The sequence below is a fragment of the Tyto alba genome, unplaced genomic scaffold (assembly GCF_018691265.1).
Source record: "Tyto alba isolate M040663 unplaced genomic scaffold, T.alba_DEE_v4.0 Super-Scaffold_6, whole genome shotgun sequence".
Lineage (NCBI taxonomy): Eukaryota > Metazoa > Chordata > Aves > Strigiformes > Tytonidae > Tyto > Tyto alba.
The window spans coordinates 3,622,077-3,639,554 of NW_024881327.1; the positions used below are offsets into that span (position 1 = coordinate 3,622,077).

At 37.0% G+C, this 17,478-nt stretch overlaps 1 long non-coding RNA gene across 2 annotated transcripts; it reads right to left on the reverse strand.

Annotated features, from left to right (window-relative positions):
• Positions 1-722: 722 nt before the first annotated feature.
• LOC116959425 lies at positions 723-12,347 on the reverse strand. Of its 2 annotated transcripts, none has more exons than XR_004405832.2 (4): positions 12,213-12,347; positions 9,916-9,982; positions 8,237-8,342; positions 723-1,517 (listed from the first exon to the last, which is right to left on the reverse strand). It is a non-coding gene; the product is annotated as an uncharacterized LOC116959425 (long non-coding RNA). The 2 variants fall into 2 exon arrangements; XR_004405833.2 differs by lacking the exon at positions 723-1,517 and adding an exon at positions 3,445-3,599.
• Between the last annotated feature and the right edge of the window lie 5,131 nt (positions 12,348-17,478).

The following is a 17,478-nucleotide window of genomic DNA, read 5'->3' on the forward strand; positions in this document are numbered from 1 at the left end:
GGATTGGACCAGATATTGCCCAATAGGTGCTTCTGGGTGCCTTTGTTCAGTAAATTTATATTCTTATTCAGATATCTTTTTTTTTTTTTTTTTTTTCCCCCCGAAACAAATTTGTAAGGCTTTTCTTGCCCAAGAGAAATTTCCTCACAGTTGCTGAAACTTCCTTGTTTCACACATTCTCAGCATGTTTCTGACTTCCCGCACGAATTCATGCATGGGCTGCTGGTAGCTTCATCCCATGAATCAATTTATGGAGACTGGATATTTCCTGAAAAACAAATTGATTGTGCTTTCCACATTGTGCTGGCTTAGCCTCATGAGCTACAGTACTTGCTAAAATTCAAACTGCCTTTTTACTCTCAGCTCATACCTTATGTTTGTAACCCTGAGGTGTGCTGGCCACAGGAAGCACAATGTAATTTGTGCCTCCCCTACCTCTGCCACAGGGCACACAGGCTCATGCCTGATCTTCACACAAGGTAAAAAAACCTCTGAAGGTTTCCTGTGTTCTCAATAATTTGCCCCAATATCGTTTCTCTACAGATTGCAATCAACTTGCTTCCTCATTTTCGTTATACAATTATTTTGAATGAACTACTTCTGAGTACAAATATCTGGTCACTGAAAGCAGAAAGACACTTATTTCCATCTCCTCCAGCACTGATACTGCAAGTTGGAGGGAAACTGTATTGATTTAATTTTTAAAGAACTCCAGAAAGGGATTGAGTTGGTTTGTTTTATTTTGTTTTGTTTTGTTTTCCTCTCCTTGTGAAATTTATTATCCTTTTTGGGAACCATGGTTCTTTCACTGTTTCGAGGAGAAAGTCTACCTCTTTTGCTCACTAATTGTCAATAATTTGAAATGTAGGTGTGATGAGATGTGGTTGCCTAAATTCAGTTAACTCTTCCATGTTGAAGTAGACCTCAGAATAAAACATTAAAACATGGAAATGGAAAACTAGAGCAGACAGTTACAAATATAAGGAAGGTGATGATTATAAGAAACTGGCTAATGTTTTGTTCACAGCTTGATGCAGTGAAATTATTAAGAAACTGCTACATTATGGAACAACTATTTGACTACAACTTTTACTAGCCAGGCTTATACCATATCCCCACTAGGCCAAGGACAATGGAGCATCATAAATCTTAACAGCTGTGTCTTGGGCAAAGCATGAGCAAAAGAGAAGAAATAGCTCTTGCCTTTCTGTGCAGGTACCAACACTTAATAGCATATGTCTCTGGATACTTGTTATGCAGAAGATATGGACATTTCCAGTTATCTTTCCCAAGATGATAAAATAAAAAGGTAAGAGGCTATAGAAGAGGATATTTGATGTTGTCAGTCTTCCATTAACACTTGATTCAATCAGGTGAATAATACTTTAACCTGATTTCACTTTGACTCTCTTCTGTTCCACATTCCAGTGACAAGGCTTTTTTTCTTTTTCAGAAGTAGATGATCTGATGCCATCTGGTGTGCTGTGGTAGAGCAGGTCATAACCAATCAAAGTGTGCTTAATGAAAGCAAAAATAAAAAGAAGGATTATTTACTTACTGGAGAAAGACCCTTTTCTAATTTTAAAGGTAATAAATAACAGTCTGAAATCCTTTTTGTACTCTTTCTTCCCTTTGTGTAGATAATTTTTCAATACAGGAGGGTCTAGGAGATTTTATTTTAGTCCCATCAGATTGTCAGTGCCACAAAAAAAGTTTTTAATCAGCACTGATTGCAGGGAAGAGACCTGTCTGCTCAATCATGAGGCATGGATCAGCTCAGGATCTATACATACTACAAGATGTGAATAGAAAGGCATTTACTTGACAGCTCCTTTTCCAAGGCTAAATTGCCAATAGCTGCAGTGCTCTGTAAAGGTACTAGGGAGTTTAAGAGTCTCTTTCACACACATGAACACCCACACCCAGACACACACCCACATATTCTTCATTTTCCTTTCCCTCCAGTGTCTTTGGACAAAATTGGTCATTCTTCCTGATAGAAAAAAAGGAAAGTCTGGCTGTGACTTCAGTTTGCATTTAATGGTTCCAGCATACCTGGGCTGATATAATTTGTGGCCTACATTTAAAAAATTTAAGGTTCGATATGTTGTGTATCTGTCAACTCACTTTAACTCTTCTTTCTTCTGAGCTATGTGATGGTGGCTTTGTTAAGACTCTTGGATCTGAGGTATAGGGCACTAGTGTTACATATAGAAAAGATGCAGATCTTTGTGAAAGATAGCAGAAGTGGAGCTAAGAAGTTTCTGTTTAATAATTTACCTGGAATTTTATGTTATGCTAGTTTATAACCTTACTTTTAATGTAAACAATGATTTCAAAGAAAGTGGTATTTTAAAGTTGTGCTACAATGATTCATGGATTTATATGTGTAGTTTCTGAACCTTTAGTTATTGAAAACTTTAAAGGACTTTAAATTGAAAAGAAACACTGCACACTGAACTACTCTTGTCTCCAGATTACTTTTGGTGAGTAATATATGAGAAAACCCTGGCTACATTTCTTTGAAATGACATGATTATCAATAGTTAGTACTCCCTATGCTTCATAAGCGTCAAAAGCACCAAAAAACCTATTTAAAATATGAACTTATACTTACTTTTATATTGTCATATTAGTCTCTGCAAACACAGATATACTATATGATCCGAGAATCTGATCAAAGACTAGTGAGGCAAATGGGGTGTTTCCCATACAACAGAGATAAGAGAACTCAAGTTTCCAACTAATCTTATAATTACCTGTGTCATTTTCTGGGTAATATAATGCTATCTAACAATACACCCCTTCTGAAAGTGCAAAGGGAGCTCCTGAAATACATGTCACCCCTGACTGATCACAAGCTCCATTTACTGTTAAATCAACTAATATTTGTGTTGGTTATCTTGCTCCTCTCCTGTACAAATGCTGACATTTTTCATAAGCAAGGAAAAGATTTAGGGACATCAACTCATATCAGTGTAAACTGGGACATTGTAATAGCTTTCCTCAAATGAGATGGACTCCACGTACTTCACCTGTTAACTTACTCGATCCCACATTAAAAGACCAGAAGACGATCTAATTGTTAATGACTTTGTGAGAGTGGCAGAGAAATAAAATTACTTGGAAAAGGGCATGCTCTCCTTTGTATGCCTTTCTCCTTTTATTTTTTTTTTTTCAATATATTAATGCTATCACCAAAATGGTGAAATAAATTTTTCTCATTTACCATGACTTAAAGGTCATTGCTAAGGTTAGTTCAGAAACACAGAGGAAAGGTATCCAAAGTCGAAGGAAACCATGAGATTTAACATTGTAACTAACACTGAGAGCTCTGAGGAAAAGTTTCCTTAAATAATGGCTAGCCAGTTTGCAGCTCTACTGTAGCAGGAACAGGTGTATGTTGGATGGTAGTGGGAAATACTTAAAACTTCTTACTGTTGCAGTGACTGCTGCTTGCCATTACTCCCTATTTGCAGTCTGCAAAACAGGATATTTCAAGAAGATGGAGTGAATGTTAGAAGATATATGCCTCCATCGTGGCATCTGTGGGGGGAGTTCAACACATTGTATTTTTAGTCCTGAAGAGGAAGAGATGACTGTAGGGGCACAGAGGAGAATGAATATCAATTGAGAAAAGTTACTTTATTAGCAGTTCTTCAGTATAACAGAAAAGTAAAATTAATGAATTAAGAAGAAAAGGCATTGACAGTCCCTTAAGGGGTACAGATGCTTGTGTGAATGAGTCATATCACTTAGGGGAGCAGGAGTCTGGATGTACATTAATTCTCTTTATCTTTACACAAAGAAGGGATAAAATGCAAAAGGGAGATTATTCTGCAGAGGTAAAAAGAATACCAGAACCCACAGGACTGCATATATTTTTTTTTCAGAAAGGACAGTTTAGAGGAAAAATTGCTACCATCTAGTTGTTCTTTTTCTTTTATTATGCTACTTTATGGAAATATAAGTGAGCAGCATAGCCTGCAAATTTAGTGTCATAAATAGTGTGAAGATTTAGAGTTGGAGATAACCTTGTTATCTTGCTCTGTCTTCCTGTGCTCATTTCAAATCTCATTAAAATGTGTCATGACTAGGGAAGAAAAAAGTCCTGTTTATACCTAGTTCTGTTTTCATCATTTTAAATTCACTTTTATGCTTCTCCTTCATTTGCCTGCTCTCTTCTTGTTGTTCTTGTACTTACAGAGTGCTGTATCTTTAGCCTGTTAGAGGACTGATGAGAGGGAAAGCGAGCAAACTGCACTTCTGTGGGCATCTTACAGGCCACGCAGTGGCTGGAGCATCCAGAAATCCCCTGCCATGTAGCGGGGTAACACACACGTCTCTGCTTTTGACCTGGGTTTGCCTTTCGCTTTGGCTCACGCACAGGCTATCCCCTAAAAATCAGGGCTTTGGCCCACGCCTGTGCCTGTCACGTAATGATAATTCACATCCACCGCAGGGGCTGCGCGGACCCGGCCCAGGCAGAGGTGGGGGGCTGTGGCCCAGGCTCCTTCTGAGTTTATGCTTTTTGGAGATGGCAGTGAAAAAAAATGAGTCATGGATGCAACACCAGAGCGAGCTGTGAACGCTGCTGCAGGAGGGCTAGGTTGTGTTAGCAACTGACTACATTTTTTCTGTGCCTTGGTACAAAGAAGAGAGGGGAAAAGAAGAATACTGCCTTCCATTTATATCTTAATGGAAGGTGTTTTATGTTTCAAATCTCCTTCAGAAAATTTCAAGGGAGTGATACTACATTTTGCGTTAGCTGATTTGGGTTTTACACTTGAAGTCCTGTGAGTGCTAAATTGCCTGCATGTTTAATCCATGCAGTACTGTGTTCATTACAAAGAATATAAAGAGGAGGAGGTATTCTCGTGTACGGATATATACTGATTTTTAGTTCACAGGATGATTTGAAACCTGTGATCATTCTAAGAATGCACTTTTGGAGGTAAAAATAGCTGTTCTTTTCTTTCAGTAGCAGGATACTACAAATCAAACACGGGATTTAATTTATATTTTTCTCTTTAGACTTTCCCTAATGCTTGTTGCAATGAACTGTTTTATGCCCTTTGACTTTAGCAGCAGGACACCGAAGCCTGCAGATCGCTTGTCTGTCTGGCTAGATCATTCTGTTCTATTGCTGCCCTTGTCCTTTCATACAGTATATTCTCAAAGTGCTGGTATCTATTCTATTTTTAGTATATGAAGCCTATGATAGATGGTCAAGGCCATCTGATTCCACAGCCTCTCTCCAATTGGGTGACATTTTGTTCTGATCTGAAAGAATTTGACTGATTCTGGAAAAAACTTATTCCTGCTGCTGCTTGTGGGGCAGGTGCGCCCGCCTGATGAAAATGTGGCTTCCCCGCTGTTGAACTTTTTCCTGTGCCCTTGTTCTCAGGGCTTTGCAGTAATTGGGGCCCTCAGCCCATAGGGGCGGATACTGACCACAGGTCAGATCTGGCTTCAGTGTAAATGGAGTCCCCTGGGGGAGCAGTTTTGAGCTGGTCCCTCCTGGAGTGGTTGCTCTGTGGGTAAGGACTCTCCCCTTGGGCTGGGACGCCGCCCAAGGAAACACCTTGTGGTTTCTATGGATTGAGATGTTGCCCTAAGATGTTCCTTGAGGTTGAGAGTCGTTATTTTTTTTTAGGTGAGTGACTGAATGTTTTCAGCTGTCGTTAAACCCTAGGAGTTTGTGTGGTAATAGTTTTGTTCTCCTCTTATGGACATTTGAACCTGCTGTTTGTATGTTTGCAGAGTGCTGGTTAATTGTATTGAAAAATAAATTTTGTTTTGATTGTTATTTGTTTATTTGAGAGCTTCAGCCACAGCCTGCAGGCACATTATTGGAACCTGCTGCCTCAAAAATTAGGAGACACCCAAGTAAGGTGAGCAAACCCCAACTAAAGTCTCTCTTCCCAAACTCAGGGACAAAGACAATGGGGTGGGGGGTGGGAAACAAACATCTTTGCAGTGGAGAAGAGGCAGGTAAAGAACAGATGACCTCTAACTGCCCAGTCCTCTCTGGTCTTTACAACTCAAAAACCATCCCCGAAAATGCTGCTCAGACACTCGTTTCTTTCCCTGGTCTCAACGTCACCAGTCAAAACAGCCCTATGGCACTCTGTTCACTGCCAAATGTTCCTGTCCATTTCACTTTCAGCTGCCTCTGGAAATGTTTAATGTGGCACTGCAAAATGACTGGTTAAAAAATTCAACAGCATTATTTACTATGGTACTTTGATGTTTTATTGAATGAAACCATCTGCTCAGGAATGTTTCCCAACGTTGTGGGCTAGATCTAGAATTTACAAACGCAATATAGCTTGTCTGACGGAGTTTCACAGCAGAAATGCCACCCAGTGTATCACAAATATGTGAGGCTCTGGGTAGGAAGAATATTGAGAAAGCTCCTATTTCCTACTCTCCCATAAACAGAGTCAACTTGTTTCTTGATGGTAAAGAATTAAAATAGCTGCAATTTTTTTCTCTCTCCAGTCTGATAGTTATGCTGTATGTGCTCTGTAAACTTGTGATTGAAGGTATTTCCTAATGGCTTCAGTGGCTCACAGGACATCAAGTGTATATTTGTGGTTAATGGCAAAATGCACTGTAGACAGTTTTACGGGCATCCTATGAAGACACCAGTAGCAGACAGAAGATGTAACAAAGTGGTATTTCATTAACCTTTTATTTTATACTGAAAAAAAATGGGAGTTTTATAATGAGAAGAATAAATTCTGGCCTCTTCTTCAGCTTCTGAATTACCTGTTGCTTTGAGGTGAAACAGGAAGCAGTTGCTGATAGAAATCACCTCTTAGGTTTATTCTGATGGGTTTGGAATTTTAGGGATGTATTTTAGGGATACGTTTCAGCTCAGATATGAACATAATTAGCTAAATGACATAAATAATCAACATTTTCCTTGATCTTTGGTTGCAGGCTGGGCCTTCCTCATCAAAGTGTTCTAAATGCTTCACTGACATTTGCTTGGACTTGCAAGAGTAAGGAGAAACTTTGAGCTGGAGAGATTAAAGGATGTTTTAGTTATCCTTTTACTTTGTCTCCAAACAAGACTTTTAGTGAGTAGTCTGAAAAGATGTTTTTTAAGGATTTATATAGTTTTTTTTTTTTTCTGATTATGCTCAAGTTGAAGTATTCTGCATTATGTGCAATAAGATGGACATAGGCTCAAAGACTTCTACTGTTCAGAAATGCCTGTGTACTTGAGACAAATATTTACAGGTTGTGATACAGAAAACTCCTTTGACCCAAGTCCTCTGCCTACCTATCTGACCATGAATACCTTAACCACAGAATGTTTTTCCTGCTGAGTCACAGTATCTTAGTAGATTAGTAAAACCAATGTCATGCTGTGTGAGTTGGCAGTATTTAGCTGATACATAATACAGTCACATACCTAATGCTGTAGCCTAATGCTGTAGCTGCAAAGCTAACTAGATAAAACTGTATTGGAATAGAAGATGATGTGGGTATTCCCTTGAAACTGGTCTATAAAAGAACAGTATGATGGTATATTGATGTGCAGGCAATGCAATTACTATTCCCAGGTAAAGGCTCTACCTGCTATTCAAAAACCCAAATGACCAAGCAAGGCCCAAACAGCTTTGTACTGTGCCTTTTCTGCAAGTTGGATATGCCCATGTAAACATTAGCGGGGATTCTGTAGGGCAAAGGAAAACTTAGTAATTGCATTTTTTTTTTTTTTTCTGAATTTGTTTCTGAACAGAATTGTTCAAAAATTCAGCCTCAGTCCACATGCAGCATAACCCCTGAGTTTCTCCCAGCTACAGAGCAAGGTTATGGAGAAGACTGATTACCTACAGAGAGGAAGCCAGAGGTGGTAGCAGCATTAAAATTTAGGCTGGACTCCCACTCAGAGCAGCGATGATTTTGAAATCACAGTTGGGTGGTTCAGGGCTCCTCTTCTACAGTTTGAAAATTTCCAGGGATGATGCTGTGCAGTCACGGTGTCTGTGGCACCCAGAGGCCCCGCAGTTTCCCTCCCATCTCCCCCACCCCTCCGTAATATAGCACCAAGGTGACTTTCTGGGACACAGACCCCAGAACCTGTGACATGTTAAGATGTATCAATTTACTGAATTTACTGTACTGAATACAATGAGAATTTAGCAGCAATATTACATCAAGAAGCTCTTGCACGTTTTTATCCCACCCATATATCCCACCTTTCATCCCACCGCCTTACCTCCGCAAGCCACCCCATCAGTAGTGCCAATACAACAGTCCGTGGCACTGCAGTGTGATTTGGGTCCAGTATGCTGGAAACACTCCTTGGGCCAGGTCAGTTCACACTTGTGGTGTCATACGGGTGCCGAATGGTTTGTGGTAAATATAAAATGAGATGGAGCGGGAAACCAAATAAATCTTATTGTAGATTTAGGTTATTCACAATATTTTAAGAAATTAAATTAATATAAATTCAGCTTTAGGAGGTCTTTTTAATGTCTTAATTCCAAAGAGGTGTGGACTTTTTGTCAGCTTTGTTTTAGAATATGTCCTAAGTAGCAAGTCCTATTTTTAAATCCCTTCTAAACTAGTTTTTAAGTTGGTGGGTTTGATATATTTTACTTTTGCCTTGATTTTGCCTTTCTATCTTGGGAATGTGAACAAGAACAAGATCATACAGTCAAACCTACTTGTCTGCTTCCTCGGGCTGAGATTTCTCATAATGTTAACATGGTTCAGAAGTGGAGCTCTCAGGAGAATGTGTGTTAAATGCTTTAGCAAACCTGAACTTCTGCCCATGATTATCTGCCGCCAGTTTCAATTTTAGTTTTGTTTTAACCTTCTCGTTGGTTTTAAAGAAAAGCATCCTACATGGTAGTGATGCCAATGTTTAGGACATGGGATATTAATGTAAACAAAGTATCTACAAGGCAGTAGAGTATGCACTATATAGTGTACTTTTTTTGATACGTTAACAAGAACACTATGCAAAGGTCATGTTCAAAAGCAATTTATAAACCAACAGAACAAATATTGTTTCTGCAATCATTTTAGGATGTATTAAACGAACTGGTTAATAAAAATAGAATAGTAGGTATGATATTTTCAGGCAAGTGTGAAGCTGAAAGCATTCCTTTAAACTATGCTAAACATAATTCAGAAGCAATTGAAAACTAAATGAAGATATTTACTTTAATAGAGAAAACATTGAAAAAAGAGTTTGATTGTATGTGTATATATACAGAAGAAACATTTCAGTCAAAATATATCTATACAGATGTGAATTTGAGTGCCCATTACTAACAGACGTAGGAGCACTTAAGTCTTTAATCAAAACAACTAGACATGATTATCTCACTCTCTGGAATATAAGACTTGGTCTACAGTGCCTAACACATTTGAATCTTTGGGTTTGAGCACTCTGGTTTTGTATTTTTAAATGGAGATACTGGAAACCTTTTCTTATATTTTAACGGATTTTAGGGAAATAATTTATATTTGTTTACCTTGGAATACAAACAACTTCTCACTTAAATAACAAAATCTATTTATGAATGAAAATAATATTAAATATTAATGATAAGCCAGAACTACATCTGTTTTAGTTAAATATATATTTATTTTATGAAACTATAGTAAAAAAATATGTCACCTTGGCTCAATTATGAAATATGAATATATTTGTAAATTGTGTTCACATAGCAATCAAATTATTATTTTTTTTTATTTAATGCATTAATGATGATTGCCTACTTATTTAAAAATATTACCACCTAGAATTTGCTTTAAAAAGCAATAATATTATATGAGACCTGCTACAGTAGGAAACAGCATCAAACATTATGTGTATTTATATACTTATTTTATACATTAAGGATTCTGTAACATTTGTGAAATATTCATTTACTGTCTACTCACCTATCTCATATTGCTTTTAGTATTCAATTGTTGGTCATAAGCTGTTAGGATCTGAAGGAAAGATAGTCTAAAAAAATATAGAATGAGCAGAAATGAACGTATGTATTAACTTTCTACCTGCAGTAAGATTAATATCCTGTCAGCTGAGCTGAACTGTTAATCGTTTATGAAATAAAGGGAAATTGTGGAACATTTTTTCAATATTGTGAAAAACATTAGAAGTTAAAAAATTGAATTAACATTCCAATTTCACTATTCAAGAATTTCAGGGGAAAAAAAAAATAAAAGAAGATATTTCCAAGCAAACCCCTTGTTACCTTTTTATTTTTATTCTTTGGAGACTACTTTGTCGGGGAGGGGTATGGTATCATTACCAATAGCCCTAAAGCCAATTAGTAAACTCTGAAAACATCCCATCTTTTCTATAGGCAAGCTCTTTAGGTAACCCTCTGTAGCAGAAATGTCCTTTGAACTTATGAATGAGACAACTTGGTTGACTTCAGGTTGTATCTATCTCACAAAGCAGTGCAGGAAGAAGTACCTGTTCACATGTTTTCCCCCAAAGTCCAATGGTTAGATTACTCATCTAGTATAGATTAGGTTATATTTTAATATCTCACATGTCTGATGAGATAGATCTGTAGCTATCATTTCTCAATAGTTTACTTAAATCACAACTTTGGTGTGATTACAGAGACATAGGGCAAAGTCTCGATTCCCCAAAACTGCTCTGATTTGCAAATGAATAATTGAAGATTCATGGAACCAGTGAGAGGTTGACTTTTTAATCTACTAATTAGGGAATGCACTTGAGGATCGGAGATCCTCATTTCAGTTCCAAAGTTAATATTGTAAATTTATGTAAATTTTAATGATTTTATGAAGGAGGAACTTGAATCCAGCTTTTTCTTCTCAGGTGATTAGTGCTTTTTACTCTTGGTGGCTATTTAATTATACCTTGAAAAGCATAACAGCATCATCAGAAGAGATGAAGAGAGGATTTTTGAATGTTCTCTAACCCAATGACTAAGCTTTTCTGTAGGATATGTAATAAATAAATATTTGAGATGCTTAGAGAAAGAACGTAGTTATCTCATTCCCAACCACTTTTTGTCAGGGGCTTGGTCTTTCAGGTGTGCTGACAAAACTCTAACATTGACCTGTAGCAAATTTGAGCCTCGCTGGAAAGTAAATTCTTAGTTTTCATGTTGACTGATTATGATTTTTGCAAGAAAAGTAAAAAGCAGTCTTTTTGTTCCAACTCCAAATGGTTTCATCAGTGCTGTTAGCACTTGGAAGATGGCAGCTGAATCAAAAGAGGATGGCTGCAAAATTCTGGAGATGAAGCAAGCTCTGTATTAATGAAAAGATATCTCTAGTGAGCAACATTTATGCTTTGTTACAGAAATACTTATTTTCAGTTCAGCAAAGAACACATGGTGATCACGCCAGAGACAACTCCTGACTACTCCTACCAGGTGCAGGGACAGATGGACCGTGGGAAGGCAGAATGACATGACTCCTATTATTTTTTTTTTTTTTTTTCATGTTGAATTGTCAGCTGTCCCATGTAGCAAAAGATTTTAAGCCATGCTGTGCTGTAGAGAAGACCAATACTATCAAAACGGAGTTGCAGACAATACTTTATATACAAAACGAGAAACTAACATTTAGATAGCTGTAGCAGGGCTGGTTGTGGCTCCATAAATGGGAAGGCTCAGCTCCCTCTCATCGTTCGGACATCAATAACTGTTTCTTAGGACTATGTTAACATATCAGTCTGAGATGTGTTATACAAGCATCTAAAATAATATTTCATTTTTATATATTAAAAAAAATATATTTTATGGGCATGGGAGAGTCTCATGAAAAAAGTTACCCATAATTACTTAATATAGCTTAACATTTTAATATCTCATTCAAACTAGTGTAAAAATACATCTTCCTCAATTTATAAATTAGCCGACTCCCAAATCTTTCTACCACGTCACTATTCAGAGGATGCTGCTTTTTATAATTATTTTTTCACAGAAACTCATTGTTCCCATGGTTTTACTGTTTAAAACTTAATTATGTCAGAAACTAATAATCATGAGATGGAGATTAGAGAATGCATTCTACGAATGTGAGAAACACATCTGACTGCATTATAGCACCTCTGCATGAATACATTTATTTCCCTTGACTACAGTGCCATCACAGCTTTATTGAGCTTCACTGTAACCTGTACACAAGCAACTACTTTTAAGTAAGTTCAGATATGGGTACGCGGTACTGGAAGGTACACACAGACTTACCATGCACTGGATTCTCTGCTGGTGTCTTGGCAGTTGGAGACATGATCACAGCCACGGTAGCTGCAGCCTTACAGAGAACAGCGTTGTTAGGAGGATCCTAACAATTGTCCTCTTTCATGAAATCAGTGTGAAGACTCGGTCGGAAACAGCAGAATGGTATGGCTGCAGCTTATCTCAATTCAGAAAGTGTTTTGTAATGCCAGATCTATCTAAGTATATGTTTATATGTAAATCTGAAACTATTAAGAGCAAATTTAGTAATTTAAAGTGTTCATCTAGCTCTTTATCTCAGTAATACTCTACATTTTTTTCCCTTTATTGATTATTTGGCTTTGTGATGAAAAGGATTTCACATTAAAATGCCATTGCAAATAGTCATCAGATTCTAATAATCTGAGGAAATATGACTTTTTCCTTCAAAGTCCATTTCAGAAAATATTGTTGTGGTTCTCTAATGTAGGTAAGATTCAAATAGAACTGATAGTGCTGAACACAGTGTATGGGAATAATAAGCAAGGTAGTGTAATCACTGCCTAATAATGAGCTAATATAATCATATGATGACTTAAGAAATTTACATGCTTGGAATGTGAAACAATATAGATTTGAACATGCTAGGCAAGTGGAATGGTGTTCTGGATAATTCTTCATGTATACATGGGTAAACACTTGTTGTAAATTATATCTGCTTATGTCTGTTTATATTTTGTTGATAGATCACATTCTTGGCAAAGAAGAAATAAAATTTCTTTTGCCTTTGTTATTGTTTCTTTAATAACCAGATGCATAATCTTTCAACACTGTTAGTGTTCTAGTCAGACCAGACAGACATTTCTATTTCACATTTCTAACAATTAGAAATTTTGTAAAAAATCCTGACATTTTCTATAGAAGTGTTCATACCTTATGTATACAATTCCTATATTTTGTAGTTGTGTATATTGCCTATAAACTGCTTTAAAGCATGAAGATGCAACTGTTTTCTTTTATTACAATCATATGATTTTCTCTTATGTCTTAGAACAATGTTGCACATGACTTTGATGAAGATGGTTTGGAAAGGATGCTTTGGAAATGATCATAGTTCCCTTCTGCACAAGGATAGGCTTTGGCTGTCAGGGTAGAGATTCATGGCAATTATTTTATAATTCCTGAACTATGAAAGTCTGTAATCATGCAGACTCCCTCAGCTGTGAACTAAATGTTGTAAGAAAGGTAGTCAGAATTTAGAGTGATGTGAAAAGAAATAGTGTTTCATCTGAGAAAATATAAAGTACTCAACAAGACCATATACAGTACTGATTGCACTGCAGTTGTGACCATTTAAAAGTGATGGGCTTTTGTTTGTATCTTTCATGATTCCTCTTCTGCCTCTGTGCTAGATGAAAAGACTTGAAAGAATCTAGTTTGACAAAGCTTTATACAACCTGGAAATATCTCTGTCTTTAATTTACTGCCAACCTATCCTTAGGTCATTTTCTAATACCCACTAAGACGCTTTTGGGTTTTAGCTTATTGCATCTGAATTTAGTGTACATGCAAATGTAGAGCTAGGTTCCCTACCTAGTCAAACTACAGTCAAACACAGTCAAACTACAGTAATATTTTCTTTAAAATTACTCTTCCAACTACTCTGCTTGCCAACATATTATTGTGGTATTGCAAGCAAGAGACAGAAAGGCTGACAAATCATTACTTCTTGAGTCTCTGCGGTCCACGAGGTGGAATCAGTTGTAAATTCATTGGTTTACTCACCTGTAACTCAGTTCCTGCTTGTCTGTAACTATTATGCTACTAAAGATTAGGTAACTATTTAACTGTAGTGTCAGGTTCTGGCCTAAAATTTCGATGGGGTTTGTGCAACCTGTGTTTTTAAAGTATCACAGGGCTGCAAGAGCTACATGAGCTGAAACTGCCACTTACATTGAATTGTTTGTGGTTATTACAATGTATTGTTTAAATGTAGAAAGACAAGTGTATTTCTGGAGATGGAAGTCTATCTGTACACAGCTGAGACATAGAAAGGATTCTTTAATTCAGAAGATCACAAAATGAAGACAGGAAACAATTTTCTTACCAATCATCCACAACATCTGCAGAAGTTAAAGTCTCTGATACAATTTCTGATAGTGTGAAATTTTAAATATGATACGGCTTTAAAAAAAAAAAAAAAAAACCAAACTATTTTTTACTTTCAAGATATGAGTTATTCCATGAATATTCTCTGCAGTGCTTTGCATCTATGAGCTAGGCATATGACTCCAAGGCAGGGGTGATTCACAGATCCTGCAGAACAAAATGGCAGAGTTAAACATCTGAGAATGAGAATCTGTGTGATTACAAGAGTATGATCACATGTACGCCAGACAATACATGTTCATGAAATGAGTGTGTGTCAAATGCCACATCTTTTTGCAATATGAAGATCCCAAATGAGGCATTTGGGACTGCCTTATGGGAGCACCCACGTAAGTCTGTTCTCTAAGGCAGTGATTCCTGAATAGTGACTGTGCCTGTAATCAGGGGTCACGATGTTTGCTTTAGCAATAGAGTTGATAGCTACTTTAAACTGCTGGCAACATTTCACTTCTTACAAGTAGGACATAAATATAAAAGTTAGTGTGACCATGCCCTCATTTTTGGACAACTTTCCAACTCAGATGATGGATAAGATAAGACAAAAGGTGGTGGTACTTTTGAAAAGACTATCAATCACTTTGGTAGACTTTACACTGTCTATATTTATACACTTTTTTAAAAATACTCTTCAAAAATCCTACTTCACATTGAATATTGTCAGTGACATCAAGGAAAATAGGTATTTACTGTCATTCACCAGTGTACAAAAGTCTGCCCATTAATAAAGACTCTTAAACCAGTAGGTTGATCACAGTGAAGACTCGTTTTCTTGAAACAAAGTTGAAAGTGACATGCTGAAATGTCTTGATATTTCATTTAAAGAAGGAAATGAGTGTTATTTGTACAGTTCCTGCTATTGAACAGTGCTATGCACATATGTGAAACTTTATCATCTAAATAAATTCCTTTTGAATTAGTTTTCAGTCAGCTGTTAGGTTATCTGTGAGCTCAATGAATAAAGTATATGTGTCTGCTGACAACTACTTTGGTAAAAGCTTTCCTTGCAGTCAGTGAGCTTTTAGGATCCTTTTCTAGTTGTGTGTCTGTCTTTCCTCTGCCCAGAAACAACAGTCTTTCCTTTTTTCATATAGTTCACTCATGCTTATATAATATTTATTTACAGTGTTATACAATACTATTAAGTATTCAATTTATTTTACAACTTCCTGGAGTTTCTGAATTTTGCCTTGGTGACCCATGACTTTTTTCAAATGTTGCCCTTTTCCTTGCATTCTTTTTCACCCCATGTTTTGTGCTAATGCCTTTAGCACAGGTCTCCCCATACACAATAATCTTCCTTTACTCCTACTTTAATTTGATTAGAAACTTATCAACAAATTATAGTAAGTATAGTGGATTGTCACATAAGTTAGTATAAAAAGCTACTTCTTTCAACTTTGACTTTAAAGTGCATATTTTGACTATTATATTCTAGTGCTGTAGGAAGATTGGACCGTCAGATGTTCTCTATGAACATCTGTGGAAGTTGTGATTAATAGGCTCCATCTGATTGTAATGACATCTAATTTGTTTGGCATTGTTATCAATGTACAAAACTATTCTTTCTACTATAGTTTTTAGGAAAGAATGAACAAAAATTTTTGGATATTAGTACAAGAAATACAGTCCAAGAAAAATGTGGCCATACTGCAGCAAGTCTAGTGAATGACCATGAGGATGATTAAGGGACTGGAGTATCTGTCGTATAAGGGGAGGCTGAGAGAGCAGGAGGTGTTCAGCCTGGAGGAGAGCTTCATCCTTTGAGATATTCAAACTCCAGCTGGACATGGTTCTGGGCAACCTGCTCTAGCTGGCCCTGCCTGAGCAGGAAGACTGGGCTAGGGCATCTCCAGACATCACTTCCAGCCTTGATGATTATGTGATTTTATGATGGAGTTATTTTTATTTTTCTGTGTTCCTGAGTTTTGAGCATATTATTGCTGACGATTAGCTCTGTTCCTCTTTTCACCAGATGTAATGGTACACTTCCATGCTCTCACAAGAGTTCACTTAAACTGAATTGAAACCACTTAGTTAAAAACAAAAAGCAGTCCAGCTAAATCAGATCATGCTAATCAGAGAAATAAGCATTCCAATGATCTGGTGAATTCTTTAACCGTGCCCACACTTCAGGGAAATTTCACCCACACGTGAAAAGCATCTCTGGATTTTAATAATGGTCTAGGTACTTATAAATTTCTATAGTATCTGTAAGTTTCTGGAGGCAACCTACTTCTGCTATGCTCATATATTCCCTAATAGAAACATTTGTTTCATTATTGAGCTAAGGTTTTTGCCCTTTTCACTCCTCTGAAGATTTGACTTTATACGTGCTCTTTAGGGGTGAAATAAAGAAAATAAATTAAGAGATCTACAGATTCTGGCAAAGAAAAGCTCTGGAGGGGAGTTAAATGACTAAACACCATTCTTGGCACAATGTTAGTCTCAGAACCGTTGCTGAGATGAGGGAAGCAGGTCTACCTTAGTCATACTGTCTTTAGGAAGTCTACATTTGAATTCTCTTTAGCTTCCACAGAACGCATGACAAAAATCTTAGGGAATCTCTGTAAATTATCTTCACTAAAAATGAAGAGTGTCCATGGTTTACCTTATTCTGTCCAGATAACTCTTTAAAGAAGTTCTGAGATTACAAAATTCAGAGTTTAATGGGATATAGATACACAGCTGGCAGTTTTTCTTAAGCCATAAATCACATCCCAGTGATAGAGGCCTAAAGATGCTGAGATGACATCAGAGATGTAAAGCTGAAAAACCTTGTTCTGAAGATCCCATTAAGTTGCAGGGTAACCCCAGAGGGGCCAGCACTCCTTAGGCAGCATTCAGTTCAGCTCCATGGTTCCCTGGGAACCTACAGCTGTAATTTTCCATGTAACCAGGAATGACTGAATGTGCTGCCTCAGGTCCATGCTCATTTTCCATCTAAGGCTGACGTCTCTAAGTGAGCTTAATCTTATAATTCTCAGGTCACAGGCATTTAGCGTAATTGTGATCACTAGTTTTTGGATTTCTTCTGGAGAAACCAAATGTAGACCCACCTGCTCTTTGCATACCTGTTAGGGTACTGGCTTCATAGGCAGAAAATCTAAGTTCAATTAATTTCTGAAAG